At 49.0% G+C, this 21,075-nt stretch overlaps 1 long non-coding RNA gene across 1 annotated transcript; it reads left to right on the top strand.

The window, feature by feature from the left end:
- Positions 1-887: 887 nt before the first annotated feature.
- Positions 888-4,153, top strand: LOC121044061 (uncharacterized). The gene is made up of 2 exons (XR_005797093.1): positions 888-1,843; positions 3,519-4,153. It is a non-coding gene; the product is annotated as an uncharacterized LOC121044061 (long non-coding RNA).
- Positions 4,154-21,075: the final 16,922 nt, after the last annotated feature.

Genomic DNA, 21,075 nt, shown 5'->3' with positions numbered 1-21,075 from the left:
TGGGGTGCCAGAGCAGAGAACAGGCTTGCAACCTTCCATGATTGGTTCTTTCCTCAGATGATCCCAATTATTCAGAGGTAAAAAATATATCCAGTAAAATAATTATTTAGTTGTCTCGTAAGGCAAATCCATACATTAACTGAATTTTATCTGCTTTCATTCTGGGGAGAAGAAGGCAGCAGAGCGCATGATAAGGGACCGAATTGTAATGAAGGACTAGGCAGAGAGTTGATAGAGCGGCATAAACGTTTGCAGAGACAAAGCACCATTACATTTCTCCATTCGTGATTGCCCGTGGCTCATCTGGTGTTTTGTTGCTCAAGAAACTGACAGCCTGATGGGCCTTCCCACGTGCCCCTCCACGCATTCCCGGGGCATCACTCACTAGACGCTGTTTGCTGGATCCTTGTGGTGGGTCTCTTCCTACCTGGTCCCCATCTCTGGAGTCTCCTTGCAGTGGCCGACTCTCCTGGGATCTCTGTGGGATCTCAGCCATCATCACAGTGGTTAAACCTCCGTCTCTAGCCCACGTCTCTCTCTGAAGTCCCACCTGGGGGTCCCCTTCTCCCACTCACAGCCCCCAGGCTGAGGTCAGCATTTTTCCTGCTCTCTTGTTCCCAAGTGCCTATTTTGCTTTGTGGTGTCCCATCTATCCGGTGATCCGAGCCTGGCAGCAGGAGACATCACACGCAGGGCCCTTTATTTCACCTCTGACATCTTAGTAATTACGTGATCTTGTCTTTCATAGCGTGAGCTGCTTTAACAAACACCACGGACTGGGGGGCTTAAACAACATAGATTTATTTCTCACAGTTTTGGGGGCTGGAAATCTGAGATCGGGGTACGGCCTGAGCAGCTGGGGGCCCTCTCCGTAGTTTGCAGATGCACGCCTCTAGCAGAGAGGTCACCTCTGGTTTCTTTCTTAGAAGGGCACTAATGCCACTGAGGGGGCTCCACGCTTATGACCTACTCACCTCCCAGAGGCCCCTCTCCTGATATTGTCACACTGGGGACTGGGCTTCAATGCGTGGATTTGGGGGGACACTCACTTTCAGTCCGTGGACTATCTTGTATCTTTCACGCACCTGTTGTGTGTCCCCTTCTCAGTCTTCTCATGCTTTAGCTCAAGTCTTCCTTGTCCTGGTCTGCGTGGCCTCTAGATGTTTTCTCCCTGTGCTTGTGTGTGTTTTTCTCTGATGACACTGCACACATCCAGAGTGTGCTGCAAGGTCTTGTGTGCGGGATCATACCTGTCTGTCTGTCTGTCTGTCTTCTCCTCTAAGTCCTTAGGGCCTCCGTCCCCAATCTCTTGTGCACCCACAACAACAACAACAATGACAACCAGTGGCAATTAAGCTCCCCGTGGGTAGGGCTTTTTATACTTTTCCTGTTTTATTCACGGCTGGTCTCCAGGACCTAGAACAGTGCACGACCTACCATTGGTGTCGAAGAAATAGGGTATGAATGAATCCACTCATACCTATTTCCATCCATCTGACAAGTGCGTCTTCCCCAGCTCCTGTCCCTGTCTCCTGATTTTTCCTCTTTCCCTCCCTATCAGGTGTCACACACGAATACAAACCACTCTGATAGCACCTTCCGGATAATAGTGGAGAAGAATGCATTGGCCACGCCTGTGGCTGCATCCCTTGGGCTGGGACACATTAATCAGCTCTGGCAAAGCTACCCCGACTGGAAGTCACAAAGGGGGTTGCTGCTTGGTTGTCCTGTCCTGTAGAGTATGTTGGGATTGTTTCCAGGCCATATTGGTGAATGAAATAGATGTGTGTTGGGTTCATACCCTGCACCCCCCTCAGTCTTCAACCTCTGGTGTTCCTTCCAGGTATGTGATGTATTTTTGGCTTCCTGTTAATGGGGCAGGGAAGCATTTCAGGGACTTCCATTTAATTTGCCCACCGATCCTACTCTAGAAATGAATGTAGTAGTTTTTCCAACTTCAAAGTCCCTTTAAATTATATCTTTGGGGGCCAGGGGAAGGCCACAGTTGGGTCTGTGGACACAGGAAAGGCACTCTGAGCCAGACCTAGCCGGGTCTTCCTTACAGCTGGCCCCCATGCCTCCACTTTAGTGGGGGGCTTCAGGATCATGCCTCAGGTCCCCAGTTATCAGTGTCACCTCAGGTCTTGTGCCCAATAGTCCTCAGCGGGGCTGGGCATCTCCTGTCCTCCAGGGTGTGGTCACCTGAGTATGTGGGGTGGCCTCTCTAGGGAAGAACAAGGGGAGTCATTCACACGTGCACTTGCTGTGAAGCTGCGGGTCTTTCCTGGGGACCCTTCTGTTCTTGGGTCAGTGGGTTCTAGACCTAAAAGCAGGCTCAGGTCCAGGTACCAAGTCTGGTGCTGAGATCTGGCTTTTTCTGGGGCGGTTCGATTGTCCTGGTTCAGCCTCTTGATTGTCTTTCCTTGATTTTTTTTTTTTTTTTTTGAGTGTATAGGATGCACAATACATCTCTCTTGGCCACCCATCTCCTACAATCCTAGGCATGCTGTGTCCACGACTGTCTCTGGGTCAGGCCCCTCTGGAGGCCGCTCCAGCCATGTTGCCAAATTATAGCTGTGCCCCCTCCCCCCATCCTGCATCTAGTTCAATGCCACAGTGTCTTTTGCCATTTCAAGACTCCATCAGCCCATTTCCAGTAGGGAGTCCAGTTCTGCAACAACAGGATGGCCACTTCTGGGCTTTGCAGCCGCGTTCTCCCAGCCGGGGCGGCCCTCTCGTTGGCTGTGCACACGAGTGCTGTTTCTGGGGCTCTTTTGATGCACATGGCTGGTTGGTGTTCGGAACTCACGTGATACCTCTGCTCTGGAAAGCCCACTTCCCTGAGCCTCTTCCTCTTTACCTGCGTGGCTGTCCTGGAATTTCTGCTTTTTTAGTGTGGGCCGTCCCAGGAGCATGTCAGCACGGCCTTGGGGGCCTTGCCAGAGCTAACACTGTGCGTGTTATGGCAGACACGCCCGTGTGGATGTATTCTCCCTATTGCACACTTAGGGTCTGTGCATCTCGGTCTGGCCTGTGTGTTCCCTTGGGTCCCGTCCATGCCTCTCAGCCACTTCCCCCACTGGGTGTTGCTGTGACCTGGTCTGGGGGTAAGAAGGCAAGTGGGAGAAATTGCTGCTTGTGGGGCACAGGCCTCTGCAGCATTTTCACACCAGGGAGGAGTGCTAGCCTTCGATAGAAAGAGAGGGTCACTTCTGCAGGCCCAGAGGGTCCTTAAGGGTTTTTCTGTGACCTCTGGCCTAGAAGTCCCCATTACAAGTATCAGGGTCCCGCTCCCGTCAGCCTTTGGCATTGTGGACTTGTCGGGGCTGAGGATCTAACCTTCTCCGGAGCTTTGCAGCCCTGATGATTAAGTCCTGAGCCTGATCTTCAGCGTTCCCTAACCTCTGGCTAGAAGAGATGCGTCTTCTCAGATGCTGCCGGTGAGGTCTCTGACTTGCATGAGTCACCTTAAACTGGTGATTAATAATTCTCAGGTGCTCATTGTCTTTCTCCCATAGATGATGAGACTCAGGGACCGCCGTTCAACTCCATTATCCTCGTAATTGCTGCTTTGCAAAGTTCTCCAGCATCTGAGATGTTGCGCCTACAGTGCATTCCTTCCCTTCCACGCTGTCTGTCCCAGTGCGCCGGCGGTCAAAGTTTTAACACTGCGCCGTGACATCCCGCCAAGGGCTTTCAGTACCCCACCTGCCACCAGTGTGGTAGATGGATGCCGTGCGCTCCAGGGCTGAGTTCTCCCATCTGAATTGCTACTTGTAGACAATCTGATGGACTGGGCGCCTTGGGAGCGTAAGGAAGATGCCAAGGATAATTCTTCAGCCTTTGTTCTGATGAAGAGCACAGGGCGCGTGTGTATTCCCACCGCATCGATTTGAAAACACTTGCGTGTGTTTGCAGAGGAGGGGACTTGCCAGTTGCAATGGTGGTGGGCCTCACGGGCGCAGGCACGCCTGGCGGGGACCTAGGGACCAGCAGGGGATTTCCATCACCCAGAAGAGAGAGGTACCTTAGGCCAAGAGTGAACTTGTTTTAAATGACAGGAGTGGCTAAAGGCTCAGGGAAATGAAGAGAAAGAAAGACAAGATTCGAAGAATCTGGTAAATAAATAGTTAGCCTTTGTGTGTCCTAGGAATTTTTATTTTTTCGGGATTTTTATTTGCATTATTATATTTTTGAAGCTTATTTATTTATTTTGAGAGAAAGAGGGGGGGGAGAGAGAAAGCTCTCCGTGCTGTCAGTGCAGAGCCCGACATGGGGCTCGAACACACGAACCACGAGATCATGATCTGAGCTGAAACCAAGAGTTGGATGCTTACCCGGCTGGACTCCCCAAGCGCCCCTTTTTTTTCAAGATTCTTAAGAAACATTCTATCGAGCCAGTAATTCTCACCATCAAATTAGTAAACAAGGCCACACTATTATCTTGGGAAGGACCTTGGCATAATCTCTTGAAAAATGACACGTGACATGGCACCATCCCTGCCCCACCCACCGCCTTCTCCCTCCCCTCTTTCCTTCCTCTCAGTCGTGTCTCTTTATTGAATGCCTACCCCATGCCACACACCAGCATCGTCCCGGGATCACTCAGCCAGAGGGTCTGTTATGTCCTTCCCTAGTGGTCTCACCAGCTTGGGAATGACCTCGAGGGACTCGAGCTTTCTAGGCTCCATTCTCACGGATTCCCTCTCCGATGTATCCGGGCCCCTTCATAAGGACTCCCTCCTTGATAGAATGAACGGAATGATACTTTACATTGATTTAAGGAGTCTTAATTATTGTTTATAAAGTGTTGTTGAACATGCAAAGCGCAACTGCGACAAATGTGAACTTAGGACACATCTTACTGAGTTTCTGTAATTGCTAGCGCGTTGGCCTGGCAGGCCGTTATCGGCACGACCTGTTACCGACTGCATACATTTCCCTGGTTTTAAAAAGAAAAATCTCCCTAAGGAAAAACTCATACGTTAGAGTCACATCCTTTACACGGGAATCCGCATGCAACCCGGCAGGCCCGGGGGCTTTCTGTTTCTTCACGCGGGAGCCAATGCATCCAGTAATTCATCTTTTGTTGACTTCGAACTCTCACGTTCAAAAGGTTTCGTTTTCACTTCCAAACTCCCTGCGCTTTTGTGCACTGAATAATTGTACTGTATTTCTAATTACGAGGCTTCACCGCGACTCTTGAGCACCGCTTTTCTTCTCGCTCCTCGTCTGAGAAGTGCGCAAGGAAAGCAGAATTCGTATGTTTCCCTGGTTTGCACGTACCCTCACGTGGGGCGGTCTCCGTTTGGTCCTGGGCTCTCTGTCTTCTCTGTGTTTGGACTATATATAGCGCAGATACGGTCCTCTCAAGATTCCGACCGGCAAGGAGCTGCTTATTTTGGTCACCGATCCTTTCAAGCCAGAATTTTTTTGAAATAATAAAAGTAATTGACAAAACGCGTCCCCTGGGAGCAGCTGTGAGGCCACACAAGCGGAGGGCTGAAGCGCTCGGTCTCCTTGACGTACCCGTGCTTCCCGCTGATTTCCTTTTAGTCCCCTTGCTTTCACTGAGTTTGGTCGCTCTAGGAAACTGACAGTCTTGCATGGACGTTCTTGGGAGAGCAAGGAAAGAAAGCAGGTATGGGTTTGCCCACCCCCAGTGTTTGGCCCGTGGAGGGAAGGGAGGGTTGTGTCCTCATCTTCGACTCATCAGAATTTGGCTCCATTGGGAACTGGAGAAACAAAAGAATGAATGATTAAAAGAATGAATGGGTAGGGGCGCCTGGGTCACTCAGCAGGCTGAGCATCCGACTCTTGATTTGGGCTCAGGTCATGATCCCAGGGTTGTGGGATCGAGCCCCGCATTGGGCTGTGTGCTGAGCGTGGATCCTGCTTCGGATTCTCTCTCTCTCTCTCTCTCTCTCTCTCTCTCTGCCCCTCCTCTCCCTCCTCTCTAAAATCAATCAATCAATCACTGAATCAATCACCAAACAAATGAATGGGTGAATAGTAGGTGTGCAATCAATGTTTACATTAACTCTGTGATGTAACTCTGTATAGCTGTAGAGTACACAGAGGCGTGTGCTATCTCCCTACGCTTCCCCCGTTTGGTTGGAATTCCATTCTTATTTAGATTTCCCTTCCGGGGCGCCTGGGTGGCGCAGTCGGTTAAGCGTCCGACTTCAGCCAGGTCACGATCTCGCGGTCCGTGAGTTCGAGCCCCGCGTCGGGCTCTGGGCTGATGGCTCGGAGCCTGGAGCCCGTTTCCGATTCTGTGTCTCCCTCTCTTTCTGCCCCTCCCCCGTTCATGCTCTGTCTCTCTCTGTCCCAAAAATAAATAAACGTTGAAAAAAAAAATTAAAAAAAAAAAAAATAAATTTCCCTTCCTTTCTCCTTCCCTTCCTCCTCCCTCCTTTCCTTCCCTCCTCTTCTCCTCCTCCATCTTCTTTTATGGACCAGAGTCTCAGTATCTGTGAGCCGCTGGCTCACATATATCGAGTCATTAGCTTTACAGCGCCATCAAGAATTCCTTTGTCTCACTGACTATGCCTTACCTTTATATAATACCCCAGAGCAGAGCCAATTTATCCATTAGGTATGGAGGAGACGGTGCCTGAGGTCCAAGATAGTTCCCGGGGCCTAAGAAACGTTTTAACTTTAACTGAAATTGAGACAAGAATTTTTACGTTGAAGAAAATGCCTGAATAAATAATATTAACATATTCATCTTTTTATCAACATGTAGTAAAATATAATTTTAAGTATTGTTTTATGGAAGGAAAAGAGGCAAATGCCCACAGCCCATGAAAGTCGTAATGAGGTTCCATCCCAAAGCCGTCATAGATTTTGATACAGCCTATGGTTCTGGGTCTTGGCTGGACATTACTTCACCTAGCTTTTGAAAAAAAGCCCAGACTCCATACCATTCTTTTTTTTTTTTTTTTGTTTTTATTTATTTTTTGGGGGGGGGGGTGAAGAGGTGCCGGGGGAGAGGGAGACACAGAATCCAAAACCGGCTCCAGGCTCTGAACTGTCAGCATGGAGCCCGACACAGGGCTTGAACTCACAAGCTGTGAGATCATGATCTGAGCCAAAGTTGGACGCTTAACCGACTGAGCCACCCAGGCGCCCCAGGCTCCACACCATTCTTAGGGATTCTGAATTAACATGTGTGGGGTGGGGCTCAGGCAGGGGTTATCTGAAAGCCCCTCAGATTATTTGCATATGCAGTCTGGGTTGAGAACCACTGGTTTGAGTGTTAGATGCTTTCAAACTCTACCGTATACAGCAGTCACCTGGGGGTTTTGGTAACTGGAGATTCTGGTGCAGTTGGCCTGGCGCTGGGGCCAAAACCCCACATTTCTAACAGGCTCCTAGGTGACGGTGCTGCTGCTGGTTTGTGTCCCACTCTTCCTGAACAGGGGTCTAGAGCGTGTCCTTCATGGAGGGAACATGCCACTCTCTGCCCGTAGTTCTAGCACCTGCTATTTGTTGAGCACTGCTATTTGCTGGTCACTAGGTGTGTTTTCCATGCTATTTTTAATGTCATAACTTCCTTGTGAGGGAGGTGGTATTATCCCTGTTTTACGGATGAATAAATAGAGGTTTGGAGAAGCTAAGATCGGATCCCGGGATCCCACAGAAACGAACTGGTAGTGCTGGGATTCGAGGCAGTTCTGAGCCGTGCTACGCCCACAGTCTTTCCCCAGCACCCTGCTCCTCTGGCCCCCAAGCATCTGCCTTGCTGGATGCCGAGCCCTGCAGCCAGGGGGTCATCGCCTTCTTGCCATGGTTTTGAGGAAAGAAGCGTGGTTTAAAAAGAGAGAACAAATAAAAATCAAGACGCGAACTACATTATTTTATGTTATATGGTGGACCATATTATGTTTGATATTGGCTAACTCCAGCCTGCATTGTCTCCTATCGCTCAATTAAACCCAACATCGGTCTCATGGCATCATCCCCCTGCTCACAGGCCGGCTAAACCATCTGAGTAATGGTCAAGGACCTCTGCAGTCTGGCTCGGCACACCGTAGAAACTTCCCAACACACACTCACTCACTCAGCAACCATTTCTGAACCTCTGCTCTGATGCAAGGCTCTTGTCTACACGCTGGACCTCCTGGTTTGTGGAGGGGCCGTCGCTATTTGGGCAAGCAATAAAATAAAGACTTACATAACTTATAAATTATATGTGTATTCTAGGTGAAATTTAATTTTCTTGACACAGCTTCAGCAGAATAATTATACTGTTATACTTAAGATTCCCACAAAATTTGTGTCCTATTTACAGCAAATATCTCAATGGATAAAATATCAAATGCAACTGTTTTCAAAGTCTACAAAATTTGAATACATTTTCATTAAGGTATACATTTTAAGTATGCTAAAACCTCAGCTATCAGAGTTATTTTTCACATATGTTTTCAAGGAGTTAGTTTTCTTCCAAACTGTTTGATCTGTTCACAAGCAAAGTTAGATTGTAATTCATACATTCTGACAGTTAACATCGAAATTATTTGAATGTAACTGGTCTTTGTTTTTGAAAAATAAATCTATTGCGGTTTTCAATAGAAAGAAAAGTTTGCAATTCTAGTATTCAATACCCATTCGGTTGCCCATATAAAGAATTGGTACCATGTTTTATGTCTGGACCTACATATATACAAATATAAGAGTAATTGCTTAATATTGCAGAATATTCCTCAGTCACCATGTCCACACCGAATGGTGTAGGCTTCTGGAACCATGAGTTGGAACATGAAGAGAAGCAGGAACAAGAATGATTAGCTTGTCTGAGAATCCACTGCAGGTGTGCCCTTTGAGAGAAGGGATTAGACAAGAACATTAATCTGTCTTTTCTCTCACCTCATTGTTTCTACTGCTCCAACCCTTCCTTCCTTTCAAAGCAGTAGCAGTATCCAACCCTCAGACCTTCATGGCCTTTGGATACGGCCATTTGATTTCGAAGACCCAGGGCCAGCAGCATGGTGAGGCACAAGCCTGGGCCTGCACGGTGTTATCATGAGAACAGGGGTTCCCGTGTGCTACGTGAACTTCCTGCTGCCTCTGTAATAAGTCGAACCACCAGGAGGGCTGACAACAACAGGAACGTGTTCTGTCTCAGTTCTGGAGGGCAGAAGTGTGAAGTCTGCATCACCGGGCTGTTGTCAAGGTGATGGTAGGGCTCATCTCCCTCAGAAGGCTCTAGAGGAGAATCTGGTCCTTGCTTCTTCCAGCGTCTGGTGACCACTGGCATTTCTTGACTTGCCATAACCTCTGCCTCCGTGGTCCATCAGTTCCTCCTCTTGCACACATGTCAGAGCTCCCTCTGCCTCTCTTTTAGAAAGATATTTATGATGGCACATAGGCCCACCTCGGTAATCCGGGAGAATCTCCCCATCTCAAGATCCTTAACTTAACCACATCTGCAAAATCTTATACAAGGTACTATTTATAGGATCTGGGGATTAAAATGGAAATTTTGGGGGGGTCCATATTCAGCAGACTCCAGGTAAGCTATGTCATTGTTGCATGCCAGATCATGAGTGACAAGGTGCTCCCATGTTCTTTATTGAATGAAATTTGTTTTGTGTCATGCTATGTTGGACCATAAGCATGGCGCCTAAGCAGGGGTTCTCCTTCTCTCTTGCCTGTCCTGAGGGCAGTTTTGGCTATGAAGGTTACCATCACTCAGTGCTTAGAAGAGCGCCCGGCATATAACAAGAACTATATAAACGTTAGCTCTTATAGTTAGGACCAGGTCGCAGTGTCTGGTCCTGAAGTGTTAATCAATGATCTCAGGCTCAGGGCCTTTCTAGGCGCCATGTTGGAAACAGAGGTTCGAAGATGGGGAAGACTTGGTACCTGCCCTCAACAGGCTCATGGTCTGCAGGGCTTCTCAAACTTGAGGCATAGAGTGACTCCTTTGAAAGGACAAGAAATCTCAGTCACCTGGCGTTGTTTTAGACAAGTTCTGTTTGTACAAACGCACAACGAAGACTTGACTTTTGACGCTTGTAAGCTCCTACACTTCTCCAAAACACATTTTTCTACTTTGGTGCTAACCAAATTGAAGTCTACTCAAGTCTAAATTCCGGCGGTGGCGTTTTGCTGACAATAATGGGTTGTGCCGCTGGTGGCCAGGCCAGGCCCCGACGAGCGTGTGGCCCTTGCTGTCTGCCTTGTCCCTGGGCGACTCAGCTCTCCCACCCGAATCCTCTGTTTAAACTTGTGTGACCTTTTGTTCCTACAGTGCCCTGTGAAGTCATCTGACTTTTCTCTCTGTTCCATTTCATTATCTGTGCATCAGGTGGGTCTCTTCTTCTCTCGCGAGACTGCATCCATCACAGCGGACTGCCACCACCACCAAAGCACAGAGGCACACAGGTGCCTGGTTATTAGGAAACTCACCAGGTGACAGAGAGGCAAAGAGTAGCATCTTCTTTCATGGTGATGATCACAATGAAAACTTTTCCAAAGGACCAGCATAGACCATTGAGAATATACGCTGGGCTCTGCGTCTGATAAACACCCATCCAGTGACCATATCTCACGTGTCCGGGGCCCTTTCTCCTGTCACATGTCCAGCTTCTTTGTCTCCTTGCTCGCTGCGCGACACTGCTCCATTTTGGGTTGAAGAACGGTGGCCCCAGACTTAGCTTCTGGCCACCGACCTTGAGTCATTTGCGCTGCGCCTTTGCTGATGCCCTTCCCATCATCTGGGATGCTTCTGTCTCTTTCTGGCTGTTGAAGTTTTCTCACCCTTCGGGGGCCATCTCCCATGCGGCGTCTTCCACGAAGCCCTCTTAGCTCTCGACCCAGTTCTTTTCCATCACGGCACCGACGGGGAATGGCCACGTGTGCTTCATCCATTCCGTGCTTGATGTTCTATCCTCCCGGGTACTTGTGGGAGTCCCCTCTTCACCCCACAGCTCCTGAAGGAGGGTCTGCTCACACCGGGCACTCGGGGCAGCTTTGGCACTCAGCTGGATTTGCGGGCCTCTCTTCTGCATGATGGAGGGACCGTGGAGCTGGCGAACGGCCACCATGGGAACAGGGACACTTGGCCTTGTGTCCCTCAGCTGAGTTCCAGCCGACTTTGCCACACTGACGTGCCGAGGAAGACCCAGGAAGATGCTGGAACAGGGACGAGCGGTGCGCGCCTGTGCGCGTGTGCCAGCCTGTGTGTGTTTACTCACATCCTGGAGGTGCACGTGGAGGTGAGGACAACGGTGGGACATTCTTCCTCCCCACCTCCCCGGAGGTGCCCCGCCCCTGGTCTCCCCATGTCCCTCCCCACTTTGTCTCCTTCCTCCCGAGGGCTTAGCAGTGAATAAAAGGGCAGTCAGGTGCTCTTGAGGAATTTTTCTTCCTGGCAGTGTCGTTGCAAAGGGATTGTGGGAGGTGATTTCCCATGTGAACTCCTCTGCCACCGTCCTTTGATGCAGACACCCTAATTGCGCCCCCGGGGGATTGCCAGATACAGGAGCTTGGAGCATCTCTCCTTCCTAAGTGGTGCGGTAACATCTCTGACTATGCACAACCCTCCAGGGTTTTTTGTTTGTTTGTTTGTTTGTTTTTGCTTGTATAAATAAATCACTTATTTAAGGCGATGGCTTTGATCACTACGAGCTGCTGTTTGTGGTGGAACACCTTAGCTGCTCTCCAGGAACTCCCTGGGGGGGGGGGCCCCCCCCCCCCCCCCCGCGAGCGGTGCAGCCCTTCCTTCAGAGACCCACCCCTCTTCGGGGCGCCCTGTGCGTGTGTGCATGTTGCCACCTTGACATTGGTGGCCGGGAGCCCCCTGCCCATGGAGCGCCGGGGGCCACGTGCGATTCCCACCGGCCGCCCCTCCTCTGCGACAGTGGCCTCTGGTCCAGGCTGAGCAGACACTGAGTGCGTCCACGGTGCCCGTGATCTCTGTCCCCTTCCACGGTGCACCGCTCCCTGCCTTTGGGGGATTCATGCAGTGTGTTTTCTGGGTTGGGTGACAAGAATTTGGGGGTCACTTGGGATCTCGAGAGATTAGCATTTATGTCATATTAATGAGGTGTTAATTGCTCTTGCAACCTTTTTAATGCAAATGAATCTAGTGCCCGTTACCCAGTGCAATACCTTCTAGCCTTTCTGTTCTTGTCAAAGCAATTAGTGGTGCGCTGTTAATGAATAACATGTTCTGTGTCTGCTCGCCTCTACACACCGGGTGTCTTTTGGGGGGAAAGAGACTGTTCCAACATTGTTCGGGTCACTGTAAAGTTACCGTCTCTCACACACAGGGACATCTGACAGAATCTGCACTGACATCTGCACGTGGAATTTGCCTGGATGGGACCAGCCTGCAGGGCTGGGGACTCTGATGCCATCCAAGACCCCGCTTTGCCCATCTCCTCTCTGCTTTCTTCGTGGATGAAATGAGCGGTCTGAGTGAGGGGGAGGGGCAAACTGGGGCCTGAAGCAAAAGGAAGGCTCTGCCCCACATGGTACTTAGCAAAAGGACCTCCAGGATTAGAACCATAGAGACAGGGGCGCCTGGGTGGCGCAGTCGGTTAAGCGTCCGACTTCAGCCAGGTCACGATCTCGCGGTCCGTGAGTTCGAGCCCCGCGTCGGGCTCTGGGCTGATGGCTCAGAGCCTGGAGCCTGTTTCCGATTCTGTGTCTCCCTCTCTCTCTGCCCCTCGCCCGTTCATGCTCTGTCTCTCTCTGACCCAAAAATAAATAAACGTTAAAAAAAAAAAAATTAAAAAAAAAAAAAAAGAACCATAGAGACAACGTGGATAGAGGCCGTGCAATAAAAAAACCGTGGCTACATAGAAAGCCCACACTGCCCGCTGTGTTTGCACCCCACTGTTAGTCCTTGCGGAGCCGTCCCGAGGGGTCTCACGGGCCGAGGGGACAGGAACCACCACTGGGAGGGGGTCCTACAGCTGGGAACTGGAGGACCATGAAACAAACCACAACCCGTCTTTGTTTCACATTTTTGAGATTTTGTACATCACGGAGTCTTTGCATTAATTTTTGCCTTTAAAAAAATATTACATTGGAAATCATTTTGTCTTGATTTCTGAGACGTTTGACTCCTCAGATGATGTCTTACTACGCCCTGTCCTGGCCCTTCCCTGAGCACTTGAATGAGTGACTGTACTGATTTTGTGGCAAGGGTGGTGGCCCCGGTTTAGACAGAGTATTGCTCTAGGGGCTTGGGGATTCGGGGACTTTCTTGGCCTCCCCACCTTCTGAAACAGTTGGGGAAAATCCCAACATCTTCGTTATCTTTAAAGTTGAGAGATCACTCCGCTAGGTAGCTGGTGGCAGGGTTTTAATAGAGCTAGCTATTCTAAATCTTCTTAGATAGAGATTGGATATTATAAGTAAGACAAATAATTCTTCAGATAAAATTGAGTCATCTGAACATGTGCAGTGTTGAAGGTGGACTTTGGATGCAGAGAGTAGGTTTTAATTAGGCTCTTCCACTTTTTAGCTGAGTCAGATTAGATTAGTTGCTTAAGATCATTGAACCTCCGTTTTCTTGTCAGTAAATGAAAAAGGTGCCTATTTATAGAGTTGTTATAAGGATTAAATAAAATGAGCCAAGCAGAGGCGCCTGGGTGGCTCAGTCGGTTAAGCATCCGACTCTTGATTTGATCTCAGATCGTGATCTCACAGCTTCATGAGTTCAAGCCCCATGTCGACCTCTGCGCTGACAGCACGAAGCCTGCTTGGGATTCTGTCCCTCCCTCTCTCTTTCTGCCCCTCCCCTGCTCATTCTCTCTCAAAATAAATAAACATTTAAAACAAACAAACCAAAAAACAATCCGAGCAAAAATTGGGCACGTGATAGACGTGGCCGATTCCTAGTTTCCCTCTTCATCTGGAAGGAGGACCTGTGTTCACAAATGAATTCTCAGTTCGGTGCCCCAGTAAAGGGTCATGCGGTCTCTTTCATTTATTCTGTCGCATGATGAGTAGATCCCAGTCACTGAATGTCACCGTGTTTCCCCAAAGCCCAGGGATTTCAGTGTGGTCTATGGTGTGGCAGGACCTTTAGCGCAGGCAAAGCCTTCAGTAATTTCTGGAAGAACTGGGGCTCTGCACAGACGCATGCCAGTCCCTTCTCTTCTCCCTGTGGCACCTCCCTTTGTCCTTCGTTTCTGCTCAGGCGCCCCTGGAAACACCTGTGTGTGCCACAGAGCCCTCCACTGCTGTGGTGGAGAGGGGCACACCAGTACGGGTGGTGCCGTCACCATGTGAGGCGGTCCTCAGCGTGTCCAAAGCACTCTGTGTTCTTTGCAGATGTAGGAGGAAGCTGCTTTCTTGGGTTGGGAGTGTGGGTGTTACTGCCTATCCCAAAGCCTAATCCTGTATGACAGGACTCCTCTTAAGGGAGATACTGCTGGCTGGTGGTCCCAACCTCCATTTCCAATGCCCCTTCTAGTTAGGGGTGACCACGTGGTACAGGGCTGGCCCAAGGGACAAAAGGAAGCCATGTTTGCTTAGGGTTCCTGAAAATTTGTGCTACGGTGTTGACTTCTTTCTTCTTTCGGATGGAACTAAAGCAGATGTGGTGGGTGGCGCCCCTATAGTTCTCGCCAAGCCAAGGCCACAAGGGAGAAGCCACTAAAGTCTTAGAATGGCGCCACTGGACAGAAAAATAAGTCCCTTCTTTGTTTAAGCAATGCTGTGGTTAGGTTTTCTGTGACTTTCAACCAAAAGCCTTCCTTTCTATTGCACCAGCGTCTCCAGTAATCCAGGGTGGATTAAGGGCCCCCAGAGGGTAAATATGAGACAAGGCCACTCCAGTGCTTGGGATGGTCATCCCTGCATGTGATGAAGCCTGCGTCCCTGGCCTTCTCCAACCTTTAGATGAGTCGTCGTGGAGGCCCTGTTGTTCCTGAGGCAGGTAGAACCCTTCAGGGTCCAGCCCACCTTTCAGCCAGACCTGCCCAGTCGTGTCAATCAAGACGTCAGCCTTTGCTTGGGCTCCAGCTGGGCCTCCTGCTTCTGGAAGTGCACGGTGAAGCTCTCGGGGAGAAGAGATGTTTCCTGCAAAGTAAATACCTGAGAAGAGGGACCAGGGGGGCTTTTTAACACCATCATTAAATGCCAAAATATGGCCTTATTCTAAGAAATTCTTAAAAACCTACCCCTATCGATTTAAAGTTGGTTGATGAAAAGGCATACAAGTACTTATGTAAAACTGGAGGGAAAGGGTGTTTCAGAATCAGAAGTCATGAAACGTGATTTTCAACACATTCCAAATACGTCAAGTATGTTGGAGTAAGCGAGGTTATGTTTTATCTGCTTTTCAGCTAGGCTGCAGTGTGTGATGAGGACAGCGAGGTTGGGGTCCTTGGGTTGCTCATTGCATGCCCTCTCCCTCTTGGGCTCTATGGCCCTGCCTGGCCCCGGGGCCCCTCTGGCCTCCTTTGTCCCTCCTTCCAGCTAGATCCTGCCTATCACCAGCTGTTGACGTCTGAGCTGATTACTAATGTCAACAGCAGGTGAACACATGACGTAAATTCAGTTTTCCAAAGATTCTGCAAGTTTTAACCCAAAGGAGTGAATAGAATCTCAGGTACCAGAATAGACTTTGTTGGACTGGGCGGGGGGCGGGGGGTGGTGGTGGCTGATGAGCATTGGTGAGTCGTGGAAGCATGACATTTTTTTTTTATCAGACAGTAAGATGTATAACCCTCTTCCAAAATTCTTATTATATGTAAGGGTGGCATATGTTTATCTAGAATAGATCCTGATGAATCTGCTTTTTAAAAAGCTTTAGACAAAAACAGTCTTCTGTAGGTTGTGGCAACTGTGGGGATGCTAATTTTATAATAAGCCCTAAATTGATTGACAGGAGGAAAAACAATAATGGGGAAGAAGACAATTGGCTCAGAGAGAGAAGCTGGCAGCTAACAGGAGGTGACTTGGTTGGAAGAGGTGGGTGAGGACGCTTGAAGCATGACGCCATAAAACAAGCGTGGGGAGGGATTCCCACCAGAGGTCATGGGGCTCAGTCATGGGCTCCAGTGGAGCTTGGAGTAGCAGAAGGCCCTCGACGTTGACCTGGCTGCACTCTCTGGCTTGTTGAAGGGAGGTCTGGGGCTGAGCGATGGGGAAGGAGGTACTTTCTGAGCGGAGGCAGTAACACCTGTGGCTCAGGCACAAAGAACCACCATGCCCAGACCTGCAGAGAGCTCCAAAGAGAAACGTTTCTGGTCTAGGAGAAGGAGCAGAACAGGAAGAGCTCAGTTTGGATTTTCCAGTTTCATCTTTGTTCCTGTAGTTTGCTTGCCTTTGAGTAATTTGTTACTTAAGCTCAACATCAAGACTCAAGTGATTGCAGTCATTGAGGGTGGGGTCTTTTCGCTCTGCTGTTTCCAGCCTGATGTTTGAACACAGCGGCCACACTGGAGTGTTTGCTGATCAAATGGAAACATGTTGGTGGAGAGAAATGAGACAGGGCACTGCGGTCTAAGAGAGAAGAAGCTCGTATTCCTTTGCTGGTGGTACTGGGGGTGCTGGCCTCTGCTTTGGGAAATCTGCTGCGGGAATCTCTCTCCCCCCCTGTAGATTCAGTCCTTTGGGGACAAACTGGTGAGAGACAAGACATGTCACTTCTGGGCCAGACATTTGCCTCTGGGTCTGCTACCCCTAACCAACAACAATAACATCAGAGGCAGGATGACTGGAGCACATTTTCTCAGGGTTTCTCATGAATGGTTTTGGTCGGGAACACGTAGGCACAGTCCACGTGTGATTTTGAGTGAGCCTTGAATTTTCACTTGATCTATTTTTCTAAATGGACCCCATTTGTAGAGTTCTTTGCAAACTCATATGGACCGTTCCCTGCCCCATGGCCCACTGTACAAGCTTCCATGACAGTACCAGTGTGCCCGACGCCATCATTGAATGCCAAAATATCACTTCAGTGTCCTTGTTCTATGGCGGCCCTCCTCTGATGAGACTGGGGCTTATTTTTGCCACCCACACGTTTTGTGGCACATGCATATAGTCAACACAGAGGCATTTTGCTGAAAATGCCTCCAATGCTGAGATTCCTTTGACGTGTATCTTTCATATACGGTGTAAAGTCCATGCTTCAAACAATTACCTAGCTGTTTCAAACCAAGAAGTTTACTTTGACTTCAGCTGCCTCTGTGTTTTAGGAGAAATTCTATTTTTTTTTTTTATACCTGAAACATATAAATAACAACCCTCTGCCTCCTAACGCTTGCTCAAATAAATAGGTCATTGGCCTTCCCAGGTACAGTGGAGTCCATGGGTGGTAGTGCGTGAAGCATTCACAAAAATAAGATGTGCATCAATTATGGTTCGGTAGTTCACTTTGGCTGCCCTGCCCCAGTGTGTGTGTGTGCGTGTATGTGTGTGTGTGCATGCATACACGATTGGGGACTGACAGCATCCGTGCGTAGGATAGTACCGATATTTTGTGGCAGCTCTCTGCTGGGCTAGTCCCCAGGCCTGATGCTACTCTGGGTTACAAATGTCCTCACAACAAGTAAGATTACATACAGAGGTTTACAGAGGTTTAAAAACTCCCTGCAAGTCAAGTATGCAAAGAGAAAGGAGAAGCCCCTATATTTGTTTAGCGATGTCTTCTAGTAATTAAAATCGTTTTAAAAGGGCAGAAAGTTGAGTTCAAGGGTGAATTTAACAATGTTAAATCGATTAATGCTTAGCAGCTACCCTCTCCGATGGGTCAAAGGGTGAATTGGGAATGGTATCTGCTCCCAAGGAGCTGAAACTCCATTACAAGGAGAAAGATCTAGATAGATATGGATGTTTGGAGACAGGTAGGCAGGCAGGTAGATGAAGTGCCCGTGTATTGAGCGTTTATTGTATGCCAGCCTCTGATGCCTTACTTATATCATCACAATGACTCTCCGCAGTCTTCCTGGGGAGTAGATGTTATTACTGGTGCCCTTTTTCACTCAGGCACACAATAGTGACATCACTCGTCAAGGCGTACACAGCTGGTAAGCAGGAAAGGCAGAGTTCAAAGCTGGATTTGATAACTGGGACGCTTTTCCCATGGGCCATATTGGCCCCGTGTTGTTTGAGATTCTGATTTCAGCTTGCTCATCCATAGTCAGCCTAGGATGTGATCGACCCAACTGACAGAGGAGAAGGGGTGTTGAAGGGGTGGCAGGGATCATGGAAGTTGGGTGTTGTTGGAGTCTCTGTCCTTCTGGGGGCGAGAGGCCGACTTTGGGGTGTCTTGCCTGCACAGGGCCAAAGGGAAGTGTGGGAGAGGGGAGGGCGCAGGCAATCACGTCTCCTTGGTGGCGGCACACAGGGGACTCTGAATTTCCCAGGCCAGTTGTTAAGCATCGCCATGTGTTGGCAGAGTGAGTGGTTTTAGAAGACTTTTTTTTTCTTAAATTGAAGCACAAGTCAAAATCAAGTTTAATCTGACACCGAAAGTTAGAACCTGGTTAAGGTTAAGGGGTGGTTCAAACTTTGGAAACAAATGGATCGACCACATGAAGTTACGAGAGGTTAAGGACTGATTAGTTTTCAATTAAAATAAGATTTTGGAGCTGGGATACAGGTTTGTTGGCAACAGATGTATCAGGGAGGATAACAGAAAAACTAAAGTCAGAGAGATATTAAGTCCAGCTGACTGGTTCAGATAAGTGAAAACACTAAAATATATATGGAAGAAAGGCTGTTAGAAATCCTTTCCTTATGTAGTCATGCATTGTTTGCATTCATGGGCTGAGTAATTCATGCCATATTTTAGAGGGTCTTGACATAAGCCCACCTTGAGAACATCAGTACTCTGTTCTGCTGCTGGAGTTATTGACAATATCGGATTTCCTCTTTCCAGAAGATAAACTATTGCTGTGAACAGGAATATCAAGTAAGAAATATTGTTGCCATGGTGGTGATCCCAGATGCTTGAAGATGAGGTGGCCATTGGAAGAGGCCAGTGGGCTGCAGGGCACAGTCCCACACGATGTAAAGACCACCGAGACATTGCAGATGTGGGTCGCAGAAAGCAGAGACCTGCTTGTCCACTCATGTGGGGGCCCTTCCACTCCGGGGAGTGAGCACACTTTTGCAACCATCTGGTAAAGCTGCCATTTAAAAATGATGTTTACGTCCCACAGAGCTACAAAACTCTGATGCAGGGAGGCTGTGGGGTAAAAGTGTGGCAACCCTGATTGGCCACCTAATTTCTGAAAGCCAGAAAGATTCCACAAAAAGGTAGAACACAGGGAAACAGTGCATTCACTCATCCGTCCATCCACCATCCATCCGTCCATCCGTCCATCCGTCCATCCGTCCATCCACCTATCCATCCATCCATCCATCCATCCACCTATCCATCCATCCATCCACCTATCCATCCATCCGTCCATCCGTCCATCCGTCCATCCACCCATCCACCCATCCACCCATCCGTCCATCCGTCCATCCGTCCATCCGTCCATCCGTCCACCTATTCATCCATCCACCTATCCATCCATCCATCCATCCATCCATCCATCCAACCATCTACCATCCATCCATCCATCCATCCATCCATCCATTTAAGGAAGCACTATTGAGCACTATTTGATTTGTGCCTGTTTCAGGGCAAGATGCTGAGAACTCCCAGAGGCACAGGCTTGGTCCATGGCTAGTTGTGGAGAGGGTAGCCAGACACACAGGGTTGTGAGGCCTGACCAGCAGAAGCATGTCCAGTGTGCAGGCCCGTGGCAGGAAGGCTGATGCTATAATTGGAGCAAGAGGGCCAGGACCCCAAAGGGGACCCTATGGAGGTGACTTTAAGTTGCATGTTGCAGAAGGCTCAGGAAGACAGTAAAGGGAGGTGTAAGTGAGGCCTCCCTGATTGTGCAGTGTCTTGGGGGTTTGAAGCAGCCTCCTGACTCAGGGGAGTAGTCTACTGAGTCTCTTGCCTTTCTGAGATTTTCTAGTTTGTGTGGACTCAGTAGCATAGAATTTGGGGTCGGATTATTTTCATAAGTTTCTTTCTTCCCCAGTTACATCTGTGTGGCTCCTGCAGGACACAGAGCCGGGCATTGGACACAAAGAAAGCGCTCAGTAGCTGAGAAACCACAAATGCGTGGATCTTCATTTTCAGAAATAAAAAGTGGCTCCATCCACACCACCACCTTCCTGGAGATGACTACTTAACACTGCAAAATCCAGTTCTTGAACCATAAGACCCTTTTCATTTCAGACTGAATGGGGTGGCACTCATTTGTGATAATTCAGGGATCAACCGGAGTTTTAGGCTGTTGGAACGAGTTACAGCAATACAAGAAAGATAGAAATGTTGCCCTTTAAGAGTCTTTAGGGAGCTACGATACTATATATTTAACAGTGACTTACTTCCTGTGACAGTTATTTGCGAGTGAGTGCCTCCGATGTGTGGAAACAATGGATTCTCTGATGTGTTTGACTCCCCCCCGCCCCCACCATACTGTTTATAAATTTAAATTGCGGTGTGAAGGGACACAAGGTAGGTGTGCAAAGTTAGGCTTCTGCCCTAGTACCAATGATTTCAATCCAGTGGGTTCTGAGTTAGTGAAATTTTACTTTACTTCACATTAATAGGTTTTGCTTTGCCAACGTGTGAAACATGCTTGGGGAAGGGGAAGAGGTGGAGGCCATGTTTTGGAGGATGAATGGATTTTGGGGGGACAGCCCACAGAAAACAGAATTCAGGGAAGTTCTAGTTCCAGCACATTGACCACACAGAACAGGGGTATTAACAATAGGTGTGCTTCCGCAGTGACCGCTCCCCCAGCTGCCTGCTTTTTGCACGTTGTCTCCATCCGAAGAGTCCTGGAATGCTAGCCTTGTCTCAAGGTCAGTAGATCTGCTGAGCCCAGAGGGAGAGCCCGGAGCCCAGAGCATTCCGCGTGCACTACGCAGGCTGCCTTAAAGTGGGCGTGTGGGCTTACAGCTTGGCCATGGCCGTGCCGCTGGGGAGAGAAACGCTGCCTCTTCCTCTACCGTGTACCTCTTGACGAGGCGCTCCTCATTAACCCACATGATACTCCAACACCAGGAGCGTCATCAAGAGGTGACCACACCAAG

Source organism: Herpailurus yagouaroundi, unplaced genomic scaffold (genome assembly GCF_014898765.1).
Source record: "Herpailurus yagouaroundi ecotype Mexico unplaced genomic scaffold, PumYag 188, whole genome shotgun sequence".
Classification (NCBI taxonomy): Eukaryota; Metazoa; Chordata; class Mammalia; order Carnivora; family Felidae; genus Herpailurus; species Herpailurus yagouaroundi.
Note: the sequence above shows the minus strand (reverse complement) of the source record. Positions and strands in the feature narration are given on the sequence as shown.